The sequence below is a fragment of the Maniola hyperantus genome, chromosome 6, assembly GCF_902806685.2.
Source record: "Maniola hyperantus chromosome 6, iAphHyp1.2, whole genome shotgun sequence".
In the NCBI taxonomy this organism is placed as follows: Eukaryota; Metazoa; Arthropoda; class Insecta; order Lepidoptera; family Nymphalidae; genus Maniola; species Maniola hyperantus.
In genome coordinates, this window is record NC_048541.1 from 12,666,164 (window position 1) to 12,692,411 (window position 26,248).

At 39.1% G+C, this 26,248-nt stretch overlaps 1 protein-coding gene across 5 annotated transcripts in view; it reads left to right on the plus strand.

Annotated features, from left to right (window-relative positions):
- The window catches only part of LOC117982862 (CD151 antigen-like), an 88,347-nt gene that overhangs the window by 37,194 nt on the left and 24,905 nt on the right, over positions 1-26,248 (plus strand). The window contains exons 1-2 of one of the 5 annotated variants that reach the window (XM_069499132.1): positions 12,590-12,689; positions 18,279-18,318. The exons of 1 other annotated variant lie outside the window; for it this stretch is intronic. The gene's annotated coding sequence lies outside the window, so the exon portion shown is untranslated. Of the gene's footprint in view, positions 1-12,589; positions 12,690-12,729; positions 12,747-13,336; positions 13,416-18,278; positions 18,319-26,248 lie in introns of those variants that run through there. 3 more of the 5 variants (XM_069499133.1, XM_034969299.2, XM_069499130.1) reach the window with 3 other exon arrangements.

Sequence of the window (26,248 nt, forward strand, 5' to 3'; positions counted from 1 at the left end):
CATGCCTGACTATTTTTGGCCCGGCCCGGGAATTGAACTCAGGACCTCGTCGTCCATAGTTTAACACACTAAGCACTAGACAACGAGGCAATAGCTTATACTATAGCTAATAGGAGCAGATAATATAGTCCTCGACAGGTCGAAATGTCAATCGGGGTATGAGGCGGGGGGGACCCCCGCACACCCGCACGTCACACGCGCTCACTCGCACAGGGTCGGCGGGGGGCTGTACCTCCCCTCCATCTCAACCTGTTGCGTACTTATACTTTAGCTGCCAACAGGTATGTACTCCCCGACGTATTAATCAACCTCCTGGTTGTCATTTTCAACACCCTCATGGCGGGATGCTCCTTCCCCGACAGGTGGAAAGAAGCTACCGTTATAGGCATCCCCAAGCCAGGGAAACCTAGGAACCTCCCTACTAGCTACCGCCCCATTAGTTTGCTCAACACCCTTGGCAAGGTGTATGAGAAAGTCATCCTTAACCGACTTAGGTCCGTCGTAGAGGAGAAAAACCTCCTCAACGACGAGCAATTTGGCTTTCGAACCAGACACTCATGTGTTCATCAAGTGCACCGCCTCACGGAGCACATCCTTCTCGGTTTCAACCGATTCAAAACGAGAGGCATCCCAACGGGAGCCCTCTTCTTCGATGTAGCCAAAGCCTTCGACAAGGTGTGGCACGCCGGCTTGATCTACAAGCTTTACCATCTTGGCGTGCCCGAAAGACTCGTATGTTTACTACGAGAATTTCTCACCAATCGAACTTTTCGCTACCGTCTGGATGGGACCCTATCCTCCCCAAGACCTCTCCGAGCTGGAGTCCCTCAGGGCTCCCTGCTCTCGCCACTTTTGTACGCGCTGTACACCAGCGACATTCCCAGATCCCCTCATGTTCATATAGCCCAGTTCGCGGATGACACCGCTCTATACAGCTCCGACTTAAACTACCGAAACGTTAAAGCTCGACTCCAAAAGGCAGTCAGTAGCCTAGGCCACTGGTTCCGCCTTTGGAGGATAGAGGTTAACCCGGAAAAAAGCGCAGCAGTGCTCTTTCAAAAGTCCAAAAGGAAATCACAAAACAAACTTCGACAGACTGAAATAACTCTTTACGACCGCCCCATTCCCTGGCAAACTAATACCAAGTACTTGGGTGTAACCTTTGATGACAAGATGAGCTTCGCTGCGCACATTCGTAGAGTCCGCAAGAACGCAGCGTATGTGCTCTCCCGTCTTTACCCCATGATTTGCGCAAAGAGCAAAATGTCACTTCGACATAAAGTCACGCTATACAAAACGTGCATCCGCCCAATAATGTCTTATGCCTGTGTTGCATTTGCACACCTGCCGCCCTCCTCTCTCAAACCTCTCCAAGTCCTACAGAATAAGTTTATGCGTACGGCCACTGGCTCCCCGTGGTACATGCGCAACGTGGACCTCCACAGAGACCTCCAACTCCCGACAATAGCTCATTACTTTAAACAGCTTTCCAAAAATTATTTTGAGAAAGCCATTAGACACCCCAACCCCCTAATAGTTGAGGCAGCGACTTACACCCCTGACCGAAACGACCCCCCAGATAAAAGACGCCCTAAGCACGTCCTTAATGACCCCGACGATCAAATCATGACCGACAATGCACCCTATCTCGTAGGGCTACACAATTCAACCTCATCACAGCGTCTTCGCCGGCGAAGACGAGGTCCCCGATTTCTAACGTCACCCGGACGTGGGCTCACGCCACGGCCTCGGGGGCGTACGGACTAACCAACAAAACCGACAACTCCACCCATCCCAACGTCATCCTAAGCCGTGGTCCGAGCCTCACAGGAGGCGCCCTTAGGAGGACGTTGCCCCCCGACCTCTCAAATTATTTCTTCGAGCCCTAGGGCTCACCCCCAGGCGGAGCTTCGCGCTCGCCAACCCCCCCGGTGACGCTGTAGCGGCCAGTAGGGCCTACGCAGCATAGTCAATCCGAAACAACACAGGTATGTACAACGCATTTTTTTTATTTTACGGGTTTATCAACGTATCCTTAGTCCTTACTTTCTTATTTTTGGATCGTTAAAATTGGACTTAACTTTCCCGATACCGGAAAGAACGGAAACATTTTGGGAGAGAGTTTCCCTGAGCCTGATAATATAAAGGAAGAGCTCTATAATTGCGAGTAAAAGTTTACTATCTCCAAGTTTTTTTCTTCAAATGTTTTAGCTATTATTTTGACGAAGTTTATTTATTGAAATAAAGACACGGTCTTTAGAAACAAACTGTATACCTAAATAAGTATTCATTTTTTATTTGAATAGTTCAATCTGATTTGAACGTAACGGCGATTACGCACTGCACTTCCGCCATCCGAGTTCTATCCGTCATCCGTAATACCAGCGATTATCTACGACAAAATGTCATCAGCTCTTATACAAAACAAAAAGGAACGTATTTTCACGGATTCGGATCGGATGAGTGCGTAACCGCCGTAACTCACAAAGCTGTCCGATTTTCAAAACCTTGAAATGGATATTTTTCCTCTAACATGATAAACGGGAGTCCAATTGCCTTATAAATATCTAATTTTTAGGAAACTAATATTCCACGATTTAATCTAATAGCAAAATTGGAGAGCCTGTTCCGTACATTTAAGAGACTTTGATGGATTGTTTTTCTCGTTTTTCCTGCAAAACTCGTTCGAATTTAATGGACCGTGAAAGTGAAGTTAGTTGAAGAAAGTGAAATATTTAAAGAAAACTAGGTATTCAAAACAATATAATATATCTATTATGTTCTAAGTTATTCAAATTATTACCTGTGTTATTTTAGGTTAAAACGGTAAACTAATTATCATATCAATGTAAAAAAACCTAAATCCACGTAGACAAAGTTGCGGAAAAAAGCTAGTATTTTATATAATTTATGTTTTTAACGTTTACTAAAGGAATTCAAGATATTATGTATTAATTTCTTTTCTTATTGTAAGAAAAGCTTCGTTGTGATTTTATTTTAGTAGTTGTACGGCCGCGGCCGGCGGGATCCGTCCTGGCGGGCCAAGTCAGATGGTTGCCGCGCACCACACCGCTCCGCATTGCACCGCACCGCACCACACCGCTCCGCATTGCACCGCACCGCACCGCACCGCACAGCACAGCACTGCAGCGCACCGCACCGGACCACACTGCAGCGCACCGCAGCGCAGCGCACCACAACGCATAGCAACGCACCGCAACGCAACTCAGTTTCTGTCACCCTCCCGGAACCCCCCTAACTCACGAGCCGTCTCAATGAACCGATAATATTATAATGTCTACTATAGTACCTCTATTAAATCTCTGTAAACCTGCGCTTGGCCAGCGTGGTGCACTATAGCCAAACTCTTGTCATTCTGAGAGAAGAACTGTGTGTATGTGAGCCGGCGATGGGTTGGTGATGATGATGATAATGATCCTTAGTAAAGGTTCTTTGTCTTCAAATGGTTCTGTTGAAACGCTTTCGGTGGTATGACTTTGTTCATGCGCATTCAATTCCATATATTATGTACAATGCTATAGAAACTGCAGGGCTAACAGCAACAAGTTACTAACTAATTGGAAACTATCGAACAATCATGTAGCGAGTAAAGTTTATAGGACTGTAACAAGCGGGAGCAAAACCCACCAACTAGTTTCTGTTTTGGCGTTTAGTATTGCACGTACTAAGTACAGTACGCGGCAGAAAATAATGTACAACGACCTTTAGAAAGAGATAGCGGTTTTGTCGAGCATTGTCTCTGTCGTTGAGACCAACAAAAAGAGTGACAGTGACAACGCTCTACAAAGCCGAAATCTCATTCCAATTGTCGATGTACATTATTTTCTGCCGCGTAGGTACTATAAGTTACTTATGTTTGTACCACCTTTAAAAGCTATCATTTAAATGGGCACCTAATCTTGCCATGATTTGCGCATATCCATCTGACTGCATTGTCACTTACCATTAGGTGATATCGCAATCAAGCGCTAACTTGTCAATAAAAACTTTTGTCATATTTGGTTCTGAGAAAAATCAAATAATTATGATAAAAGTTATGCAGGAATTCGAGATAGACTCTTTGTGCATTTCGGACTTTATTCAGACGGACGTATAGACAGACGGATTGGACGAAACTAACCTTGTAGCCTTGTAACTTACTTTACTACGGAACCCTACGGAAAAAAGTTTAGTGTCGTAAGTCAGTGGGTATACAAGAACTTGTGCGTGACTTTTGCATAGAACAATGTGTTGACTTTTAGCCTCAGCGGGGTGAACACACTCTCAGGTAATGTTATGTCTAAGTGGTCCGCTGCTGGCAAGTTGCCCGCGACCCACAATCACTTGAAACACCCAACTACAATTCAACTATCGACTATGGCAATTGTGTGACGGCATTTTGTATTTTATACTACATTCAGCCATTTACTCTGCATTTGTATTCCTGTGCCTAGCCTAGTGGTTAAGATGTCAACCTCCTATTGGGGAGGTTGTGGGTTCGATCCCGGGAACGCACCTCTAACTTTTTGGAGGCGTTTTAAGTAATTAATTAGATTGGTATCACTTGCTGTAACGGTTGAGACCCGTGCTCAATAGTGAGCCAGCTTAATGGGTAACAAACTAAAACTACGTTACTATTATATCTTCTGTGCTAAAAGTTACACGACATATAATATTTCCGGACTTATCTGGAATAATACAGGTAAACATCCCCTAAGGCTTTTGTCTGGGACGACGCCAATCAGATAATCCCGGCTTCCTTCGAGCGTAGGTATTATAAGCTATCTTTGCATATGATAACCGTACAACCGTGTGCAAAAATTATCGTACCTACCTAACGTATCTAACCTATATGTTTTTTTATTATTAGTTTACTTAAGCCCTTAGAATTTATTTGCCCTGCACAAGCGCGAAAGGAAGAAGAAACGTGAAAGCCTTACTTAGTCTATCCATCGATATCTAGAACACAGAATATAGGCCTAAAGCACAGACTATAAAAGTAATTTTGATCAAAAAACAATGTCACAAAACGAATTAAAATAAATATAAAATGATACTAAGTGACTCAATAAACACTGTAGAGTTTATCTACATCTATCTACTTCTACCGCTGCATAAAGCCAGTTTTATTTTACAGTCAATGGTTTTGGTAACGATTTCCCGCTTCTGAAATTTATCGTTAAACTATGGTTAAATCTGATTAAGCATATTTCAAAAAATTTATAATTTACCTCTAAAGTACTCGTAGATTCAGCAATATACCGTCTTATTTACAAAAAAACAAAAATATCTCGCAATCTAAATAATCCAAGATGTAAAATAATCTCGAGAATCTCAACAATTTCTTAGCATTTGGGCGGGCGGAACGATTTGTCAACATCGCCCTTACATAAGGAACGATGAAACGGGTCCATTCGGCTCCCTTTTAGCATACCCACTTTGAATAGGAACTAAATTTATGTGGTTCGAAAACATTGAGGATAATAGAATTTGTCTTAGATAGAGATGAGCAAGGGTTGGCAGGAAATGAAACATAGTTTGCAAAATAAACATTCGGATTCGCAAAGAGTTAATCTTTATAGAAATTACAACAACGAAGACAAAGTCACGGGTTTATAGTTTATACCCCGACATCGTTATCGAAAAAATACCATCTAGCCATAATATAAAAAATGGCCTTCTCACACAGAAGAAATAATTTCGGCAAACAAGCTATAATATAATATGTTATTTAAAACTATACTACTTATGCTTTGTAACCTACCTAAATACCTAATGTGCAATAAATATATATGTATACATTATAATATTATAAATATTTATTTATTTATTGCTCCTTTCATTCATCATCATATTATTATATATTTGTTTGTATCTTCTTAAGGTGACGCAGGACGCTCGACCAAACCTATTTGCTTTTCACTTGACATTGTATGAGAAAGGTGAGAGGCACGATGATTTTCACCGAAATCAAGGGTTTAGGAAAAGTATTTTTGAGAAAAAACTACTGAGTTTATGTTTGCAAAGTATAGTTATTTCAACTAATGAATAAATAAACTATGTCTAATGTTAAATTTCTTTAGAATTTTCATACTTCTAATCTTACTTATTTACGCCCAAAGTTGTCATAAATTTAGTGTTAAAATATGAATCTCTTGAGGCTCGTAATTTTTAAATCAATATTATTTTCAATGTTTGTTGACTTTAGTCCTCAGTAAAACCCACTAGGAACTCATATATGGTCTCCACGTCACAGGTTTAACCTAGTGTGGAGACCACTAGTAACCGACGCCAAAATAACTTGTTTTTGTTAAATAAAGATATTTTATTTTATTTTTTTATTTTTCTCCTTTTGTCTTCCTTGTTTTCTTTTTACATTTCTTGTCTGCCAACATGTACCTATCTTATAGATTAAGAGAAGACACTGGCTCCTTAATATGGACCATGGAGTCACGTAGGTACTGATAAGCTTAATTTTAAAAAAATGTTTATAAGATTACAGACCTCATTAAAAGTATGAAAATTGTACAGTTATAAAGGAAAGCAGAAAGCTATTTTATAAAATCCACTTTATCTCTTAATAGATGTATGACTTGTGAATAACCGTACCGCGTCTCTGAAATTGGCAAGCGTTCCCGTTCTAAAAATGCGGAACAAGATGCCAGTAGGTAGGTACATCTGGCGACAACAGCTGATTGCTAACACGGCTCGTTGGTAAATATCGCAAGGCCATCGGAAGCGCGCACTCCATATTACTGATGAAAACACTCGCTATTATTATACCTACCTAGTTACTGCTGAAAATGTAGCGGCCTACAAAAATGGTACAAAGTTCCTGTACCTGTCATTAGGTAGGTACACCCATCATAAGGCAACTTCACTCCTAGAACCTTATTCTCTATCCCTCTCTCTCCCTATCTCTCTTTTTACATGTCTTTGTGGTAAAACCTAGGATTTACCGAGTGAATGCTGGTAAAACTACAGACCAGGGCATTTTACCGTTATAAAGAAGTAGCTGATGCCCGCGACTTCGTGCGCGTGGATTTAGGTTTTTAAAAATCTAATGAGAACTCTTTGATCTTCCGGGATAAAAGTAGCAATGTCACTCTCCAGGTCTTCAACTATATACCTATGCAAAAAATCACGTCGTTCCGTTGCTCATTTGCGACGTGATTGAATGACAAAACAACAAACCAATAAACCAACAAACAAACACATTTTCACATTGATAATTTGGGTAGTGATAGCTAATCTAAGATAAGTAATATGAATAAATTGGTGTAACGTATTTTAAGTTTTCCAAGAGTGAATGTAGCGATTAATTTTATTCTTGGCATTCTCTGAAACGCTGCCGTTGGTGAAATTGTAAGAGTAGGTAAATCTTAGGTTAACTATAAAATCCTAGAATTTACCATCTTTGGGCTTATACAGTAACATGTACACTTCAAGGCTAAACGGATTGTAATTGCAAAGGTCAATATACGTAATATTGGATACCATCCAACTTAGCTAAGCAAGTTATGTTCGTATTCTCCCATATTATTATGAATGCCCTTTGGACTATTTCCAGGATTTCCTTACTCGAAAGATTACTTATCACGGAACTATATGTTAGCGACGGCATTTTCGTTATAGCTTATTTTTTAAAAATAATATACCTACTTATATAAATAGAGAGCTAACGAGCAGGATGTTAAGTGGATACCGCCGCCCATGCACATTGTTGTAGCCAAGAACTGCCAATGCGTTGTCAATTTTTCGCGTTGATCCGCCCTTTGAATAACCCCATGTTGCAATCAAGTGGAAACGCCGCCGCCAAAGGCAACAATTGGCATGTGCGTGAAAAAAAGATCTGGCACAATGGCACATCGTTTGATCGAAGTACCTAGGTACATCCGAAACCCAGGTAGTGAGGGCGATATTGCTAACAGTGGCGCGCAATACCCTAACCTAGTTCTGCTTTTGATATCATCATCTTCATCATGATCAACCCATCGCCAGCTCACTGCAGAGCACGGGTCTCCTCTCAAAGTGAGACGGGTTTTGGCCATAGTCTACCACGCTGGTCATGTGCGGATTGGTAGACGTCACACACCTTTGAGAACATTATGGAGATCTCTCAGGCATGCAGGTTTCCTCACGATGTATTCCTTCACCGTTAAAGCAAGTGATATTTAATTACTTAAAACGCACATAACTACGAAAAGTTAGAGGTGCGTGCCCGGGATCGAACCCCCAACCTCCGATTAGAAGGCAGACGTCCTAACCACTAGGCTATCACAGCTTACTGCTTTTGATACGCTACAAGTTTTTACGTTGGTAGATCATAGATGACCATCTCAAGTACGTGCTCGGGCCTCTGATAGATACAAAGATCACAACTATAATTATAATACCAAGTTTACGATTGCCCCCTAAAAGGGATGTAATTGTTTCTCGTTTGTCCTTATCTTGCCTACGGAATCTCAAATACTGAAATTTATTTCGTCTCACTGCAATACGAGAAATTCTTTATAAGTTAACCAGAATTTATTTTCCTTGAGTAGGGTTGTTAACGATATCTCAAGTATCAAGATGTTCTGATTTTTTGTTTGAAAGGTATATACTTCATACTTTACTCCTTTGTACCTACTTAAGAATTTTAATTAATCAAATTTATAAAAAAATGTTGCTCGCGACTTCGTCCGATTATATTTTTTTGAAATCCCCTGGGAACGTTATGTTTTTCCAAGATAAAAAGTTGCCAAATTTTGTGAAGGTCGGTTCAGCGGCTGAGCTACGAAAAGGTATACTAGGTAGGTAGTAACCAACAGACAAACACACTTACATATTTACCTATAATAAAATAGTATGGAAGCATCGATATAGCTTTAAAACTCTATTTCAAATAGTGATTTTTATTCGTACAAATCATAAGGAAGAAATTCCAAATTAAACGAAAGTTCAAACACGGATATCTCTTGCAAACTCTAGATATTGTACACCCTTGATCGTTCACTTTTACGGAAACATTGAGCCCAAACTTTTTTCATCTGCCCGTAGATAAATTTTGTTCCTAACAAGTACTCTAAAGGGGTCACTGAATAAAAACAGTCTTTTATTTACATTATTTTTGTGTCAGTATGAACCTAAAGATAAGATCTAGAACAGCGTTCCTCATTTCTTTGCGCGTTTAATGAAAAAAGTCAAGTTGATTGAACTTTCATCTTATTATTGATGGAAAAAGTTCCTGAAATATTTTGTCGTGATTAAACTCTCTCTCTCTATAGACTCTCTTTAGTAATTTTCTGCAAAAATCGTAGCTATAAGACTTGGTTATAGCTAGCATAACACAACCTACCTAGCATACCTAGTTAGATAGTGGTTACCTATAAACTGCCCTTTACTAATGTAGGTATACTGATTTTCATACATCTGAAATATTCATAATAATATTGCCTAAAAGTGTGTCTGCTACCTTTTTACGGCCTTACCTACTGCACCTATCCAGAGATACATCGTAGAGACCATCGTAGGCTAGATAAAAGTCAAAATCAAAGCCATGGGTAGCCTAAGTAGGTACCACTGTACAATTTTTGATTATCAATAAATTGTTATAATTGATTTTAAATTGTTTGTACCTATACGTAATTAGGTCGACTTAAAACTAGAGCTACGAGTGTTCCAAACGCGCACTGAGAAGAAGCCCACAACAAACTCAACCGGTAATTCTTTATACCATCAAAATTCACAATATCACTTAAAACTTATTAAATAAACATTTTATGCATCATATACATAGATACCTATTATCTATCCCAGAAAATTTTTATGTATTGCAAAAACAGAAAATAAAAACAAATTTCACGCGGACGAATTCGTAAAAAATCAGCAAGTCATCCAAAAAGTTCGTAGACCTTCAGATTTGGTCCAGGGTGAAGCAAACTCGAGATAATCCGAGATCACCGTCAAGCGGTATTGTGAGTAATCTTCGTATTAGCGTTAGGATTTATAAAAATCCTTACAATTGAAAGGGATTCCTCATTAGACATTCCTTTCTTGTACCTCAAAAAGAAATAATGTACGGAAACCCTTTCCTGTACATTCAAGTCATCATCATCATCAACCGATAGATGTCCACTGCTTGACATAGGTCTCTTGTAGGGACTTCTACACGCCACGGTCTTGCGCCGCCTGAATCCAGCGGCTCCCTGCGACTCGTCTGATGTCGTCCGTCCACCTAGTGGAGGGTCTTCCAACGCTGCGTCTTCAGGTGCGAGGTCGCCATTCCAGCACCTTGGGACCCCAACGTGTATCGGTTTTACGAACTATGTGCCCTGCCCATTGCCACTTCAGTTTCGCAACCCATTGATCACGTAGAGAATTTTCTAGCATAGCTCTCTCCATCTCCCGCTGAGTACAACATACACACACATTCAAGTTTTAATCATTAAACTCTCTCCACTGCTCCACTCTCCGTAATGTCCTCCCGATCGAATTTCAGCCACGACGGCCAATTTTCATAGAGGTTAGCCAACTGCGCGGGAGATATTATAGTGCACAAGTGTATCCGCAAACACAGGTGCACTCTCTATTCCCTCACTCTCATAGCCCGCTGGGACGGAAATCTGACACGACCGGAGAGAGATCTGGCGAAGGACCGACGCCTTTACGTGTTCTCCGAGGCACAGGGGTGCAACACGGTACAGCAAATATCTTAACAGAAACCCATTACATATTTTTCGGCCCAACTCGGGAATCGAACCTAAGACCTGCAGTCAAGCACGCTACCCACGAGACCAACGAGGCAGTTAGGTACTACGAGTCAGTACCTTTACTGTAAAACTCAACCCACTGACTGTGGTGTAACATTCAGTTCTGAATTGCGCGTTCACTAAGCTTGGCTCACTACGAAACGAGAATCTTTTGATGTAACTCGGTCTTTGATTGATCAGTTTTCAACACAGAACTCTGAACTCAGAGCTCTAGACAGTTGGCATTAGGATCGGTGTCTTATGACCACGGAGCATCTTATGACTGATGTGCGTGTTAGATAGTCAATTGACATGCGTATCTAACAGACGATGTTCTCAGCAGGTTACAAATCCAGAATCCTATGAAGCCAAAAGAAATTCTCATACAGAATAGAATAACAAAATATGGACAAACAAAAACACTTCATCTAAATTTGAGCCCAAAACAATTGTCCACATAAAGAGAGCTCATTCGCAGATAATCCTTTGAAATAGAAAGATTGCCTTAGCTCTAGACGTTCATTCGCTGAAATTGTCTCTATCTCGCTAAGAATTTATAAGTAAAAGATACTTTTCCTGTGTTATTTTCTAACTCACTGTGTTCGACGTTGAGTTCGCGAATACCTTGAAACGGACACTAACTTTAGGCTTGTGTTAAGTTAATTAAATACAAATAGTACCTATAATTTTCTTGAAACTGAACTTCCTATCAGATGACCCGTATTTAACGCTGACCCGTCTGTAAAAAAATTTGATCTAATACTAAAAATGCACCACATTTAGTAAATAGGCTACTTGACAATTTTTTTAAGTTGGTCTTAAATGGTTAATATTTGTCCTATTATATCAAAAAAATTAACACTATATTTTTTTGCGCCCTAAAAACCGTAAAACTTTAATTTAAAAAAATATTTTTCTTAGACAGGTGAAAACACTGTCGGCCATGTTTGGCCGATAGATTATCTGTGCTCTGACGTCATGCATTTGTAAACAGTATAACCCTGGTGTTGTAACAGTATAACCACAGGGTTATACTGTTGTTTACAAATGCATGACGTCAGAGCACAGATAATCTATCGGCCAAACATGGCCGACAGTGTTTTCACCTGTCTAAGAAAAATATTTTTTTAAATTAAAGTTTTACGGTTTTTAGGGCGCAAAAAAATATAGTGTTAATTTTTTTGATATAATAGGACAAATATTAACCATTTAAGACCAACTTAAAAAAATTGTCAAGTAGCCTATTGTCAATATCGACAGATAGAACTGCCATAACTCTTCCAAGTTCAAGCCCGTTCCCATCCTAAACTGCATCGCCATTTAACACCCGTGAGATCGCAGTCAAGGGCTAACTTATCATAGAATAAAAACCGGTCCAGTGCGACTTGTATTCGCACACGAAGGGTTCCGTACCATTGCAGAAGATTATGTACTTTTAATTTTTTTTATTATATTTTGTTGTTATAGTGGCAATAGAAATACGCACTCTGTGACAACTCTTTACCTATTACGATTCATGACATACAGCCCACTGACAGACAGATAGATGGACGACAGACGGACAGACAGTTTAATAATAGGGTCTGGATTTCTACATGGTTTTTACAGACAAGCTTTGCTTCTGTTCCTGTTGTTGCTCGAGCTCTATTAATTACTTAATGTTGTTTTGTTTACTCATTGCGCCTTATCTAAATCATGAGAAATTTATCAACACTTTAAACCAGCATTGTATGTAAATTAATTAATTCCAAACGTGTAATCAATTTATTTCACGTTTCTATTCTAGTATAGTAGAAGGATAGATTTATTTTGCTCATTTACAATCAGTACGGTTGTAACCTTTGGAGCGATATCGTGTTTTATGTTTCAAATACAAAGATATTTATTACGCGCGAAAAATTATTTCGAATCGGAAAGTTCAAAATAAGAAAAGTTGTGTTGCCTGGATTTCTGAAAGTATGTGGTACCGGTGAACTTTTATAACTAAATTCTACGAATTAAAACTAATGCACAGTAAGTAGATACTATAAATTGTTGTGCAGAAATATAACATTAATAAATATGACATACATAGATAGGTGGTATTACGAGTCTTCGCAGTATACCGACAACAGAAGGTTTTAAATCAATAATTGAAATAATATTCATATAATATAGGCAGTAATATATCTCTTTAGGCGGATCTGTTGCATTCCATTATGTAGTATTTTAGATTGCTATTTAGGCTACGATGGGGCTTGCGTGTCCGTGTCGGACAAAAGTCCCATAAAAATTAAGATAAATAAAATCTATTTTGAGAACCCATAGATTTAGGTTTTTAAAAATCCTGTAGGAACTCTTAAATTTTCCGGGATAAAAAGTAGCCTATGTCCCCCGGGTTGCAAGCTGAGGTCTGTACCAAATTTCGTCAAAATCGGTTGAACTGTGAAAAGCTAGCAGACAGACAGACAGACACACTTTCGCATTTATAATATTAGTATGGATGGATTTATACTTGTGGTTTTTAATGCCTCATCATTATCATGATAAAGATAAATCCATCACCGGCTCACTACTGAGCACGGGTCTCTACACAGAATGAAAAGCAATTTAGGCCTATCGAATGAAACTCACATAATACGTGTTTCGAATAAGGGTAATTTCGTGATAGCGGTTGGATTTCAATTTATTCAAGGATATCCGGTAAGAAGCAATTAATTTAATTAGGTATATACCTACCTAATTCTAATTACATATTATTGTTTTTGCAAACGTCAGATAAAATGCTTCTTATTTAGCTTACGTACCTACATACCTATTTGTTTTTAACTTTACTGGAGTAACTTAGCTTATCTTCTTCTCTGTATGTATAAAAGGAAAAGGTGACTGACTGACTGACTGACTGATCCATCAACGCACAGTTCAAACTACGGAACGGATCGGGCTGAAATTTATAATGCAGATAGCTATTATAACGTAGACCTCGGCTAAGAAAGGATTTTGAAAATTAAACCGCAGAGGGGGTAAAATACGGGTTTGAAATTGGTGTAGTCAACGCGGACGAAGTAACGGCATAAGCTAGTAACCTTATAACTTTTATTTTATTTTTTATTTTTGTTTATTAGAAAGTAATCAAAAGCGTACTTACATATAATTATTATTTACATCTTAATCTTGGTTTTACAGAAGGCCACAAGAGATTACTTAAAATTATAATAAAAAACGTCGTCAAATTCAACCCCTAAGGGAGTAAAATAAGTGTTTCAAATTTGTTTAGTCCACGCGGACGAAGACGCGGGCAAAATCTAGTAACCATATAAATTTTATTTAGTCGTCTGCAAAAATATCGATTTGAATGAACCTTGACCCTTGTAACTTACCTAGACTTTTATCTACATTAAGAAACTCCTCCACGATATGCTAATTTTCACGTTAGCTCATTCACCTTGATCTGGTGACTAAAATAAAACAAGTATTATAATCATTTGCTATAGATAAGAAATTATATAAACAAGATAGAAGAAAATCGGACTTAAAAATATAGGTAGGGAATTTAAGGCTGGAATAAATAGAAACATGAATTGATATGATACCTAGGCATGTGTCTTGCTATAAAGATATTTAACAAGTACGTATATTGAGTACTTCATCATCATGATTAACCCATCTCGCCGGCTCAACTACAGAGCTCGGATCTCCTCTTAGAGTGAGAAGGGTTTTGGCCATAGTCTACCACGCTGGCCATATGCGGATTGGTAGACTTCACACACCTTTGAGAACATTATGGAGAACCCTCTGGCATGCAGGTTTCCTCATGATGTTTTCCTTCACCGTTAAAACAAGACAGTGATATTCAAATACTTCAAACGCACATAATCCCGAAAAGTTAGAGGTTCGTGCCGGGATCGAACCCCCGACCTCCGATTAGAAGGCGGACGTCCTAACCACTAGGCTATCACAGATTGTGTACTTACCTACTTATTATTAAACTAAGAGCTATATAATTAGGTACCAACAAGACGCAACAGGTGAATACTTATAGCCCCTATACGAGCTACTAAAGAAGCTACGATTACTCAAGACTAAATAAATATCAATCAAATTTAAATACTGCTCACGTATTTTGAACACCAAAATAAGAAACGTTTACGGCTTAATGTTGATGTTCTAACATCTAATAAGGAGGCCACAAAACAGCGCCCTGCAACAAATCTAATTATGCTAATAAATGACTTACAATTATTGCAACATATGAAAAACTAGGTAGGTGTACAATCATCATCATCATGATCAACCCATCGCCGGCTCACTACAGAGCACGGGTCTGCTCTCAGAGTGAGAAGGGTTTTGGCCATAGTCTACCACGCTGGCCAAGTGCGGATTGGTAGACTTCACACACCTTTGAGGACATTATGGAGAACTCTCAGGCATGCAGGTTTCCTCACGATGTTTTCCTTCACCGTTAAAGCAAGTGATATTTTAATTACTTAGAAACGCACATAACTCCGAAAAGTTAGAGGTGCGTGCCAGAGATCGAACCCCCGACCTCCGATTGGAAGGCGGACGTCCTAACCACTAGGCTACCACAGCTATACAATAGTTCATTTAAATAATAGATATTGCTCATAATCATTTCAACAATATTCAATCCAATATTTAGGTAACTTAAGAGGCAACTAGGTGAACTAGTTCTAGTATAGGTTATTCCAGCTATACCTACCTATTCACGTATTTAGTCGACGACTTAAGCCCAACTAGTTTCGAACCCATCCAGGGTCCTTTTTCACAGGGACTCAGCTATGCCTCGCGGTTGAGACTAACCTATGCTTATAATGGAAATCACATAGTACCCGACAGGTCGAGATATCAATCGCGAAGTGAACGCCCCGTACACCCACACAGCCCCCGCGCTAACCCGGTGCGGGCAATCGCGGGTGACGTGCGGGTGTCCGGACGTCCACGCGCCTCATACCCTGACTATAGGTTGTATCCTGTGCTCCGTCGTCAGCGGTGAGGTGGAACTTCCTGAGGTTCTTAGTCAATAAGAAGCTGCCATAACCACCGCGCTAGCACGTGGCCAGAGGTATCCATAATAGATTTTTCTTTTAGAGAAAAAAACCGGCCAAGTGTGAGTCAGGCTCGCGCAATGAGGGTTCCGTACTACAGTCGTATTTTTTCGACATTTTGCACGATAATTCAAAAACTGTGAAGCATAAAAATAAATAAAAATCTGTTTAAGAATGTACAGATGAAGACCTTTCATATTATGATACCCCACTTGATATAGTCACTCACTTCGAAAGTTAAAAATACTAATTATTAGTTCATGACCACAATTTAATTTTTTTTTGTGTGATCTAACCCTAAATTCACGGTTTTCAGATTTTTTCCCAAATGTCAGCTATAAGATCTACCTACCTGCCAAATTTCATGATTCTAGGTCAACGGGAAGTACCCTGTAGGTTTCTTGACAGACAGACGGACAGACAGACAGACAGACAGAGAGACAGACAGACAGACAGACAGACAGACAGACAGACAGACAGGCAGACAGACAGACAGACAGACAACAAAGTGATCCTATAAGGGTTCCGTTTTTCCTTTTGAGGTACGGAACCCTAAAAAGAGGTTGTTGATCTCATCTCATCATCATCAACCCATCGCCAGCTCAATACTCAGCACGGGTCTCCTCTCAGAACGAGAAGGGTTTGGTCACACTCCACCATGATGACCAAGTGCAAAACTAGCAGGCTTCGCACCTTTGAGAACCTGATGGAAAACTCTCAGGCATGCAGGTTTCCTCACTATGTTTTTCTTCGTCGTTAGAGTAAGTGATATTTAATTAATACTCTGAAAAGTTAAGTTAAAGTAGGAGGCCGTTGTCTTAACCGCTAGGCTATCACCGTTATTATTGTGAATACTGCCTAGGGTGGATAATGATAAATGGACCGAATATAAATAACATCCCACCCTTTAAAAAACCAAAAAATCTAGGTATATTTGTTTACCATTTCATTTTATTCCTGTTCCATATTTGAACAGTTTTCCCATGTTACTTTACAGGTTACATTATATGTACCTACATAGAATTTAAAATGTTAGCTTAGTAATTAAGTATCCATTAGTTACTGCGAGCATTTGTCTGCGGTTTCGTCCGCGTGGTTTCACCCTTTTGTTATGCAGAATGAAGAGACGAGTCCAACGATACCTCATTTAGGATTAACTAGTAGCGACCCCTTTCGCTTAGTTGAGATGATTTTTTACAATAAATTTTTCAATTTATAAATAAAGAAAATAATTTGTAAAATCAATAGGTCAACTGTTGGATAGAAAACTCCCCGAATTTCATTATGTATACAACATAGAGAAAAAATGATATTCGCTATTTTTTTTAAACATACTTTTTAAGCATTCTATGTCTTCAAAGATTGAGGTGTCAAGCATCACAATGAGTCTGAAATATTAATGAAAGGCAGCAACTCTTCGTATTGTTCATACCAACCTTGAAGACTTCAGAATCAGAGTAAAACTAAGTAATGAGAAAAACTAAAGTGTTTCTTGTGTCACTCTCACTGTCCCAAGAACTGGCTTCTATGTTGTAGCTTAGAGCCTCAATAGCTCAACCGGTAAAGGAGTGGACTGAAAACCGAAAGGTCGACGGTTCAAGCCCCGCCCGTTGCACTATTGTCGTACCTATTCCTAGCACACTCCTGACGCTTAGTTGGAGAGGAAAGGTGAATATAAGGCATTTAACATGGCGAATATTCTTTTTTAAAAAAATTGAGGCATGAAGGAGTTAAAATGTGAGGTGTAGTTTTTCAAAATCCCACGGGAAACATGGATTTTTACGGGATGAAAAATAACCTGTGTGCTAATCTGGGGTATAATCTACCTCCATTCTAAATTTCAGCTAAAGTCGTCCAGGAGTTTTTGCATGAAGGAGTATCAAACATACACACAAACACACACATGCCTGCAAACTTTTGCCTTAACAATAATTGGTATAAAACCTACTATACATGTTCTTAGGTATGGTAGGTAGATACTTCTTTGAATCAGTGTTGGATTTTTCCATTTTTCATTCGATGGTAACATTGATTGTCATTGTCATTTTTGGATATCTTAAATCCTTGTAAATCTTTACGACCGACCTTTCAACTATCCCAAAAGCGCGAAGTAAACAAAATTGCTGTAAACAAATAGGTAAATAGCTCTAAGCTTAACTGGCAAGTGTCCAAGTTCAAAAGAAGTGGCACACGACCTAACACTCCATCTGGCGACAGCTGATTGCTACGACTACGTATGTTAATGTAGGTATAGTAGCCTATAACTCATGGAGCTACGAATCAGCGAGACCTTCGAAAGATCTATCCACAAAAATAAAAATGACTTCAATGGGTGATTGTAAATAGGTAGGTATGTTTCAAAACTATAAGTAGGGTGTGCAAGTTACAATCACATAATTTGCTGCGTTCCTAAGATGCAGCAAATGTTCATGTGTGTCGGCAATTACCTACACTATCACTACCTACCATTGATATATCAAATATATATTTTTTGTTTCAGATTCGTGACGAACTCAAAGAAAGGAACTTCGAAAATTTAGGTTTGTAATTTAACTATCGGTAGCTTTGTTTTTTCCAGTAGGTGGCATCAAATTCAAAATATTTTTATTTTATGTAGGATAGTACCTAATTTAGTACCAACCTGCGGATCTTATGAAAGTGAAGGCTACCACGGGAAAATAGTTTCTACTGAGAGAAGCCGCCAAGAAACTCAGCTGCTAGGTACCCTAGGTACTCTTTAATTTAAAGCCGACTGAAATATAAATGTTTGATACGGTTTTAGTTCAGTTAATATAATAGAGAGAGTGCAGCGCGTGCCAGACCTTCATTCATTATTTCATAAAAGCTGAACGTTTACCAAAGCCACCATGATCCAAACTAACATCCAAACAAACGTTCCTCCCAGTGTTGGAAACAATACGCAGAGAAACTTTCAACTTTTATAAAATAAAGAAGGGCTCTTAGTCCAATAGCTTTGTCAGAGAGATCGACAAGCTTTGTAAACAATTTTGCAACGTGGATACGGAATTGATAGCAGGCTGTACCTGCAATGTAAATCAGTTTTTCAATTTGCTGGTTGAAAACCATGTACCTAGGTACAAACGGTTAAAAATATAAGGCAACTATATTCCATCCGTTTATCATCACAACCCGTTGCCGGCCGACTACTGAGTACGGTTCTCCTCTCAGAATGAAAAGTGTTCCCCTAAGACAACTCCGCGACGATGGCCCACTGCGGATTACTTATTTAAAAATTATGTGGGGACTCTTCGATTTTCCCGAATAAAACATGGCATATGTTCGTTCTACGGAATGCAAGCTATCTGTGTAAGTACTAAATTTCATCAGTATAGGTTAAATAGCCTATTTAACGTATTTTTTCGGAGTTAAGAGATTTTCCTGATGTAAATAACTTAGACATAAGCATAACGTTGTAGGCTCTGAAATAAAGACTATTTCGATTATGTAGTAATAGTGGTAGTCAGTCCAGTAATAAAACATTTTTATTCCAAAAGTTAACAGCCGAACTTGTTATAAAATTTGTACTAGGTAGATATAATATTAAAGCCATGCTGCAGCCGATGTAATGGTTTAATTAAAACATTAATTTAATTTGAACTGCTGGTAAGCGGTGCTTTCTTCAATGGAAAATTAAAATTTTACGAGACAGGTAAGTAATTAAAGGTACTTCGAAAACGAAGCCACAAAATAAATACGAAGCGGTGTGGCAATTTCAGTTTTAACAAAGGTCTACAACATTATTAAAAGCGTAGTGCTTCGAAAACATTTTGCAAAGAAACCATAGAAACCTCATACATATATGTACTTACTCGTAATCTAAATATATAAAAGGAAAAGGTGACTGACTGACTGACTGATCTATCAACGCACAGCTCAAACTACTGGACGGATCGGTCTGTAATTTGGCATGCAGATAGCTATTATGACGTAGGCATCCGCTAAGAAAGGATTTTGGAAAATTCAACCCCTAAGGGTGAAATAGGGGTTTGAAATTTATGAAGTCCACGCGGACGAAGTCGCGAGCATAAGCTAGTATTCTATATCTGCTTACAAACACGATATTATGATAGCTTTTTTAAATCCATATCCATACTAATATTACTCTACCGATTTTCATGAAAGGTACAGAGATAACTTGCATCTTGGTGCATTAAGGACATAGGCTACTTTTTATACCGGAAAATCAAAGATTCCCACGGGATTTTTAAAAACCTAAATCCCGCGTGGATTTAGGTTTTTAAAAATCGAAGCCGCAGGCATCATGTAGTCTAGTATTCAATAAAACTTTTATTTATTTCGGATCGCTCAGGCGAATTTCAGAAAATCCCTTCTTAGTGGGTGAACCATAAAGATGACCTAGATGCAAAATCTCAAGGTTCTAGACCCGCCGCGGCGGCGCGGCGGGGTGAGTTGGTTTGTTGAATATGTCAACCAATCAGTCTCATATAATATTATGAATATACATATTGATTATTATAATAAACTAGCTTATGCTCGCGACTTCATCCGCGTGGACTACACAAATTTCAAACCCCTATTTCACCCCCTTAGGGGTTGAATTTTGAAAAACCCTTTCTTAGCGGATGCCTAAGTCATAATAGCTATCTGCATACCAAATTTCAGCCCGATCCGTCCAGTAGTTTGAGCTGTGCGTTGATAGATCAGTCAGTCAGTCAGTCAGTCACCTTTTCCTTTTATATACATAGATTATAGTTACTCTACTACATATCCTCCTAACTAGGCACTAGATCGATTCCGCGGATAAACTTTAAAAAGGTAACAGGTAAACAGACAGAACACATTCACGTAATAGATACATGGTTAAATACATACCTACTTACTGCATTTTCCCGACTGGATCTGGAAAATGTACGCAAAATATTTCTTTAACCGTAAAGTAAATACAATGTATCAATGTATGTCAAAACAAACACAAAAACACATTATGCATAAGATCTTCAGAGATATAAAAATATATCCCTACGCGATCATTTCTTTTGTACGCTACATTAACTGCTACCCTTTCTCGTAGAACACTTTCCTTCCTAAACACAAACACTCAAGAGATGAGCAGTTGTTCGTGTTACTTTACATATCGTTTCAGCTAAGCTCAGGCTATAAAGCCTATACAAGTGTAGATAGACGAAGCGACCTAAAGTCTTGCAGACCATCTTCAGTAATTAGATTTCTTATTTGACGACCTCACTGGGGCAATGGTAAGCACTGTGGTCTTATTAGTCCCGGGCTCGATTCCTGGCAGAGGTTTAGAATATTATAATTTCTAAATTTCTGGTATGGTCTGGTGGGAGGCTAGCCGTGGCTAGTTACCACCCTACCGGCAAAGTCGTGCCGCCAAGCGATTTAGCGTTCCGGTACGATGCCGTGTAGAAACCAAAGGGGCATGAGTTAGTTTAATAAAAACTGCCATGCCCCTTCCAGGTTAGCCCGCTTCCATCTTAGACTGCATCATCACTTACCACCAGGTGAGCTTGCAGTCAAGGGCTAACTTGTATCTGAATTTTAAAAAAAGGACTAGGTTTAATAATATAAGGAGAGTGTTTGATAACTTGGCATAGTGGACAATCCACCATTTTTTTTTTACAAAATTTCACCATGAAACATGTAGACCTACGCACTCGTGAAAAAATTCACACAATTTCCATGTCACAGAATTCCGCGGGAAAAAAACCGCGCGGTAAATATTCGCTGTGTGGGCTTACCGTAAAGTAAACCAATTACTAAAATTTCAATAATCTCAATGTGATTAACACAAGTTCCAAGTTTGCCCCGCTGTTTGCAACATGCAAGCAAAGGCGGCTAACGTATTCAGAGTGCGCCAGTCTATATTTTTCTTCGGCGTTCAGCTTCAGCTAGTCGTGCAGCAGTTGTATGCCCATTTCAAAGAACTACGTTAGATACTCGTTCTTATTTCGTATTCAATACACATTTTTCCTTGTAACTGCAAATGCATTCTGTACAAAGATAATTAGTTTTAGTATTATTTGTGTTGCAAAACTACTTTTTACGTTACTTAGGTACATAACTAAATTCAAAGTAAGTCATCATCATTATGATCAGCCCATCACCGGCTCACCACAGAGCCCGGGTCTCCTCTCAGAATGAGAAGGGTTTTGGCCATAGTCTTCCACGCTGGCCATGTGTGGATTGGTAGACTTCACACACCTTTGAAAACATTATGGAGAACTCTCAGGCATGCAGGTTTCCTCACGATGTTTTCCTTCACCGTTAAATATTTACAACGCAAGTGATATTTAATTAAGTATTTAAAACATATATATCTAACTCCGAAAAATCAGAGGTGTGTGCCCGGGATCGAACCCCCGACCTCCGATTAGAAGACGGATGTCAAAGTAAGTCATTCATTTTTTCATGAATTTATCTACACCAGTAACTACTTATATTAAAATTCGAAAATGAATTTGTTTTTTGATTGTCCTTCAATGATTTTTTGCATGGATATAGTTAATGATGAAGAGTGACTGAAAAATCATAGACTTCTTCTTCCTAGATTTTTTTTTACTTTTAAAAACAATATTTGCCATGTTAAATTACTAATATTCCCCTTTCCTCTCCAACTAAGCGTCAGGCTTGTGCTAGGAGTAGGTACGACAATAGTGCAACGGGCGGGGTTTGAACCGTCGATCTTTCGGTTTTCAGTCCACTTCTTTACCGGTTGAGCTATTGAGGCTCTAAATTTAATTTAATTAATTGTGTTAAATACCACTCAAATACATTTAATACTATCTCCCACTATATTACATTTGTTTTGGATGTCGCGGGCAAACATTATTCTACCATTAGCCGCGCCACTCTGTTTGCACGAGCCTTCATTGAATGTTCACATCTAATAGCAAGTTGGGTGGTCCCATTCCTTCTGTTCCATAAGTTGCAGCGACGTTGATAAATGGTCATGCTCGAAAGCTAAGAGAAATTGTAGGATCCCTTAAGAATTTCTCCACGATCGCTGGAATGTCCGTTAGTAAATTATGGCTGGGGAATTTTTTGAAGTTATTTTTGTAACTAATTAAAAGATAAAATATTATGCGTTATAGCTATAGGTTACGAATAGCCGTGATAGCCTTGGGGTTACGATGACGTCCTCCTATTCGGGAGGTCGGGGCTTCGATCCCGGGCACGCACCTCTGACTTTTCGGAGTTATATGCGTTTTAAGAAATTAAATATCACTCACTTTAACGGTGAAGAAAAAAATCGTGAGGAAACCAGCATGCCTGAGAGTTTTCCATAATGTTCTTAAAGGTGTGTGAAGTCTGCCAATCCGACTTGGCCAGCATGGTGGACTATGGCGAAACCCTTCTCATACTGAGAGGAGATTGTATACTCTGTAGTGAGCCGGCTATTGGTTGATCATGATGATGATGATGCGTTATAGAATTGCTATTTGTTAGATGCGTGGTTCGAGCTTAATATTTTGGATGGTGATTAATGATTATATTATTATTGAACGTCTGGTTCAGTATATTGAATATTGATGGATCACGAATCACGATATTCATCACAGTAGGTAGGTTGATCATGATCCAAATATCACGATATTGATTACAAGCGTGTGCCTTGCCTAATAGATACTTAGGTAGGTACTAACATATAACTTGAATTTTGCTCAGTAAGTTCGTAAGTTTAAAAGTGAGGTTCTATCTGTAAGTTCTTAGACTTTTATATCATAAAATGGACGAAGTGTGCTATTTATTGGCATGAAAAAGACATACCTACTTACACAAGTCTGCGAATCCATCTTGGTCGTCGAACTTGAAATGAGGATGATAAATACGAAAGTCTCTGTATGTCGCTCTGTGTAACTGTCTGTCAGTCTGTCTGTTACGTTTTCACAGCCCATCCGCTAACCATCTTGACGAAAGGTACAGAGTTATTTTTTTTAATTCAAATACAAGTTAGCCTTTGACAGCAATCTCACCTGGTGGTAAGTGATGATGCAGTCTAAGATAGTAGCGGGCTAACCTGGATGGGGTATGGCAGTTTTTATTCAACCATAGGTACCCCTTTGGTTTCTACACGGCATCGTACCGGAACGCTAAATCACTCGGCGCCACGGCTTTGCCGGTAGGGTAGTAACTAGCCACGGCCGAAGTTCCCCGCCAGACCAGACCAGAATTTTAGAAATTATTAAATTCCAAAACCCTGCCGGGAATCGAACCCAGGACCTCCCAATAATAAGGCCACAGCACTTACCACTGCGCCAGAGAGGTCGTCAAAGTTTACTCTGGAGGCGGACATATAGGCTGCTTTTAATCCCGGAAAATTAAATCGTTCCCACGGGATTTTCAAATAACCTAAATCCACGCAGACGAAGTCACATCCATCAACTAGTGTAGGTATAACAAAATAATTAGGTACTTCGCACTTAAGACAAGGTACCTAATTTTACTACCAAGCTTTCAGTAATTGTCTCAACTAAGTACAAAAGTTAAAAGCAACGTCTGAAAAGTTACTTACGTACGTACAAGGTGACTTTGACTTACAGTGACTTTGATTTAACTTACGAACACACCGAATCGACATTTTGCTCAGTTCGGTGCTTTCTCCATACAAACGTAAGAGGGAAAATACAACAATATTCGATATTGTACGCACAAAACTAAGAATTATATCGATTTATCTCGTCATTATCTAGGTTTATTGATATATAATATATTGAAAAAAATATTGATTTAAAAGTTACGAGGCTCAAAAGATTTCTATTTTAACACTAAATAAATGACAACTTTGGGCGTAAATAAATAAGATTAGCGATATGAAAATTCTAAAACAATTTATCATTAGACGTTGTTTATTTATTCATTAGTTGAAATAACTTTACTTTGCAAACATAAATTCAGCAGTTTTTTCTCAAAAATACTTTTCCTAAACCCTTTTCGCGCGCTTGATTTCAGTGAAAATCATCGTACCTCTCAACTTTCTCATACAATGTCAAGTGAAAAGCAAACATGTTACCCACGTGCGCTGCCAATTTCGGTCGAGCGTCCTGCGTCACCTTAAGACTTGTGTGCGGAGTTTGTGCGGTGTGGGTGTGGGCTTCTTCTCTGATCAGGGCGGATTTGCAACTCTCGTATAAGTAGTTTTCGTTTTAAGTTGATGAATATACCTAATTATCAGCACAACTTTATGCCTCACGGCGGTGGTATCGATGAGGTTTTAGATTTAATTTAATTTATTTTAGTTTTAATTTAACGTTGTTTTTATTTTACTTTTAATTTAGATTTAAGTTTATTTAATAAAATGGTCTGTTCTTATTATACCTTTCAACTTTAAGTCATCAGTTCAACCAATAGACCTCTACTGACACGGATATAGATATCTTAGAGGAAGTTCCTCAAGCCACAGTGTTGCTCCGCCTGGATCCAGCGGCTCCCTATGACTCGTTTGATGTCGTCTGATCCGCCCTATCTCTCTTTTGTCCTCCTCCTTCGTTCCTTGTGTTTCCTGTTGTCTGTTGGAAAGCCTGCCTACGCCTTCCTGGACTCTACGCTTTCCGAGATGAGGTCATCATTCTAGCATCTTTGATCAGCATCTCATAGATCAAGAAAGAGCTCGGAAATTTGGCAGATTGGCAGACTTTACACAAAGCGAACATTATAGAGAACTCTCGGTATGCAGCTTTCCTCACGATATTTTCCTTTATCGATGAAGCAAGTAGTAAGCACTTAACTAAGTATAGTTCGCGACAGGTTGAGATGGCAAGGCGGAGTGACGTCCTGCACACCCGCACTTCCCCAATGCTCACCCGCTCCGGGTTAGCGCGGGGCCTGTGCGGGTGTGCGGGCTTTCCCTTCCCGATTGCCATTTCGACCTATCGCGTACTATACCTATATACCTACCACCTACAATGAAAAACTATTACCGTTGACCCATCAAAAGTGTGCCTAATTGAGTAAATTATTTTTAACTTTGACTACGTTACGACTTACAAAACCTGATTTAATTAAAGCTGAACTTTTAATTTGCGCAAGTTGCTTACATTTTATGCATTTTTAACTTTTGCTGTTTTGTAGTGCGCCAAACGTACAAAGTACAAAGGATAACAGAACAAAGTTGCCCGACAGAAAATTATAGGAGTTATATTCAACAAACAGTTTTCTGCGCAACTTTATAAATATTCAAACTGATGGGAAAATCACTGCCTATCAATCTATACGTCATATACGTGGTATTATTCTATACTCTATAGTCTATATAGTAATATTATAAAGAGGTAAAGTTTGTAAGTCCACTAGGTGGACGGACGACATCAGACGAGTCGCAGGGAGCCGCTGGATCCAGGCGGCGCAAGACTGTGGCGTGTGGACCTATATCCAGCAGTGGACGTCTATTGGTTGATGATGATGATGATGATGAAAGTTTGTAAGTTTCTTTGGAAGTAATCTCTGGAATTACTGACTATTTTTTGCCAT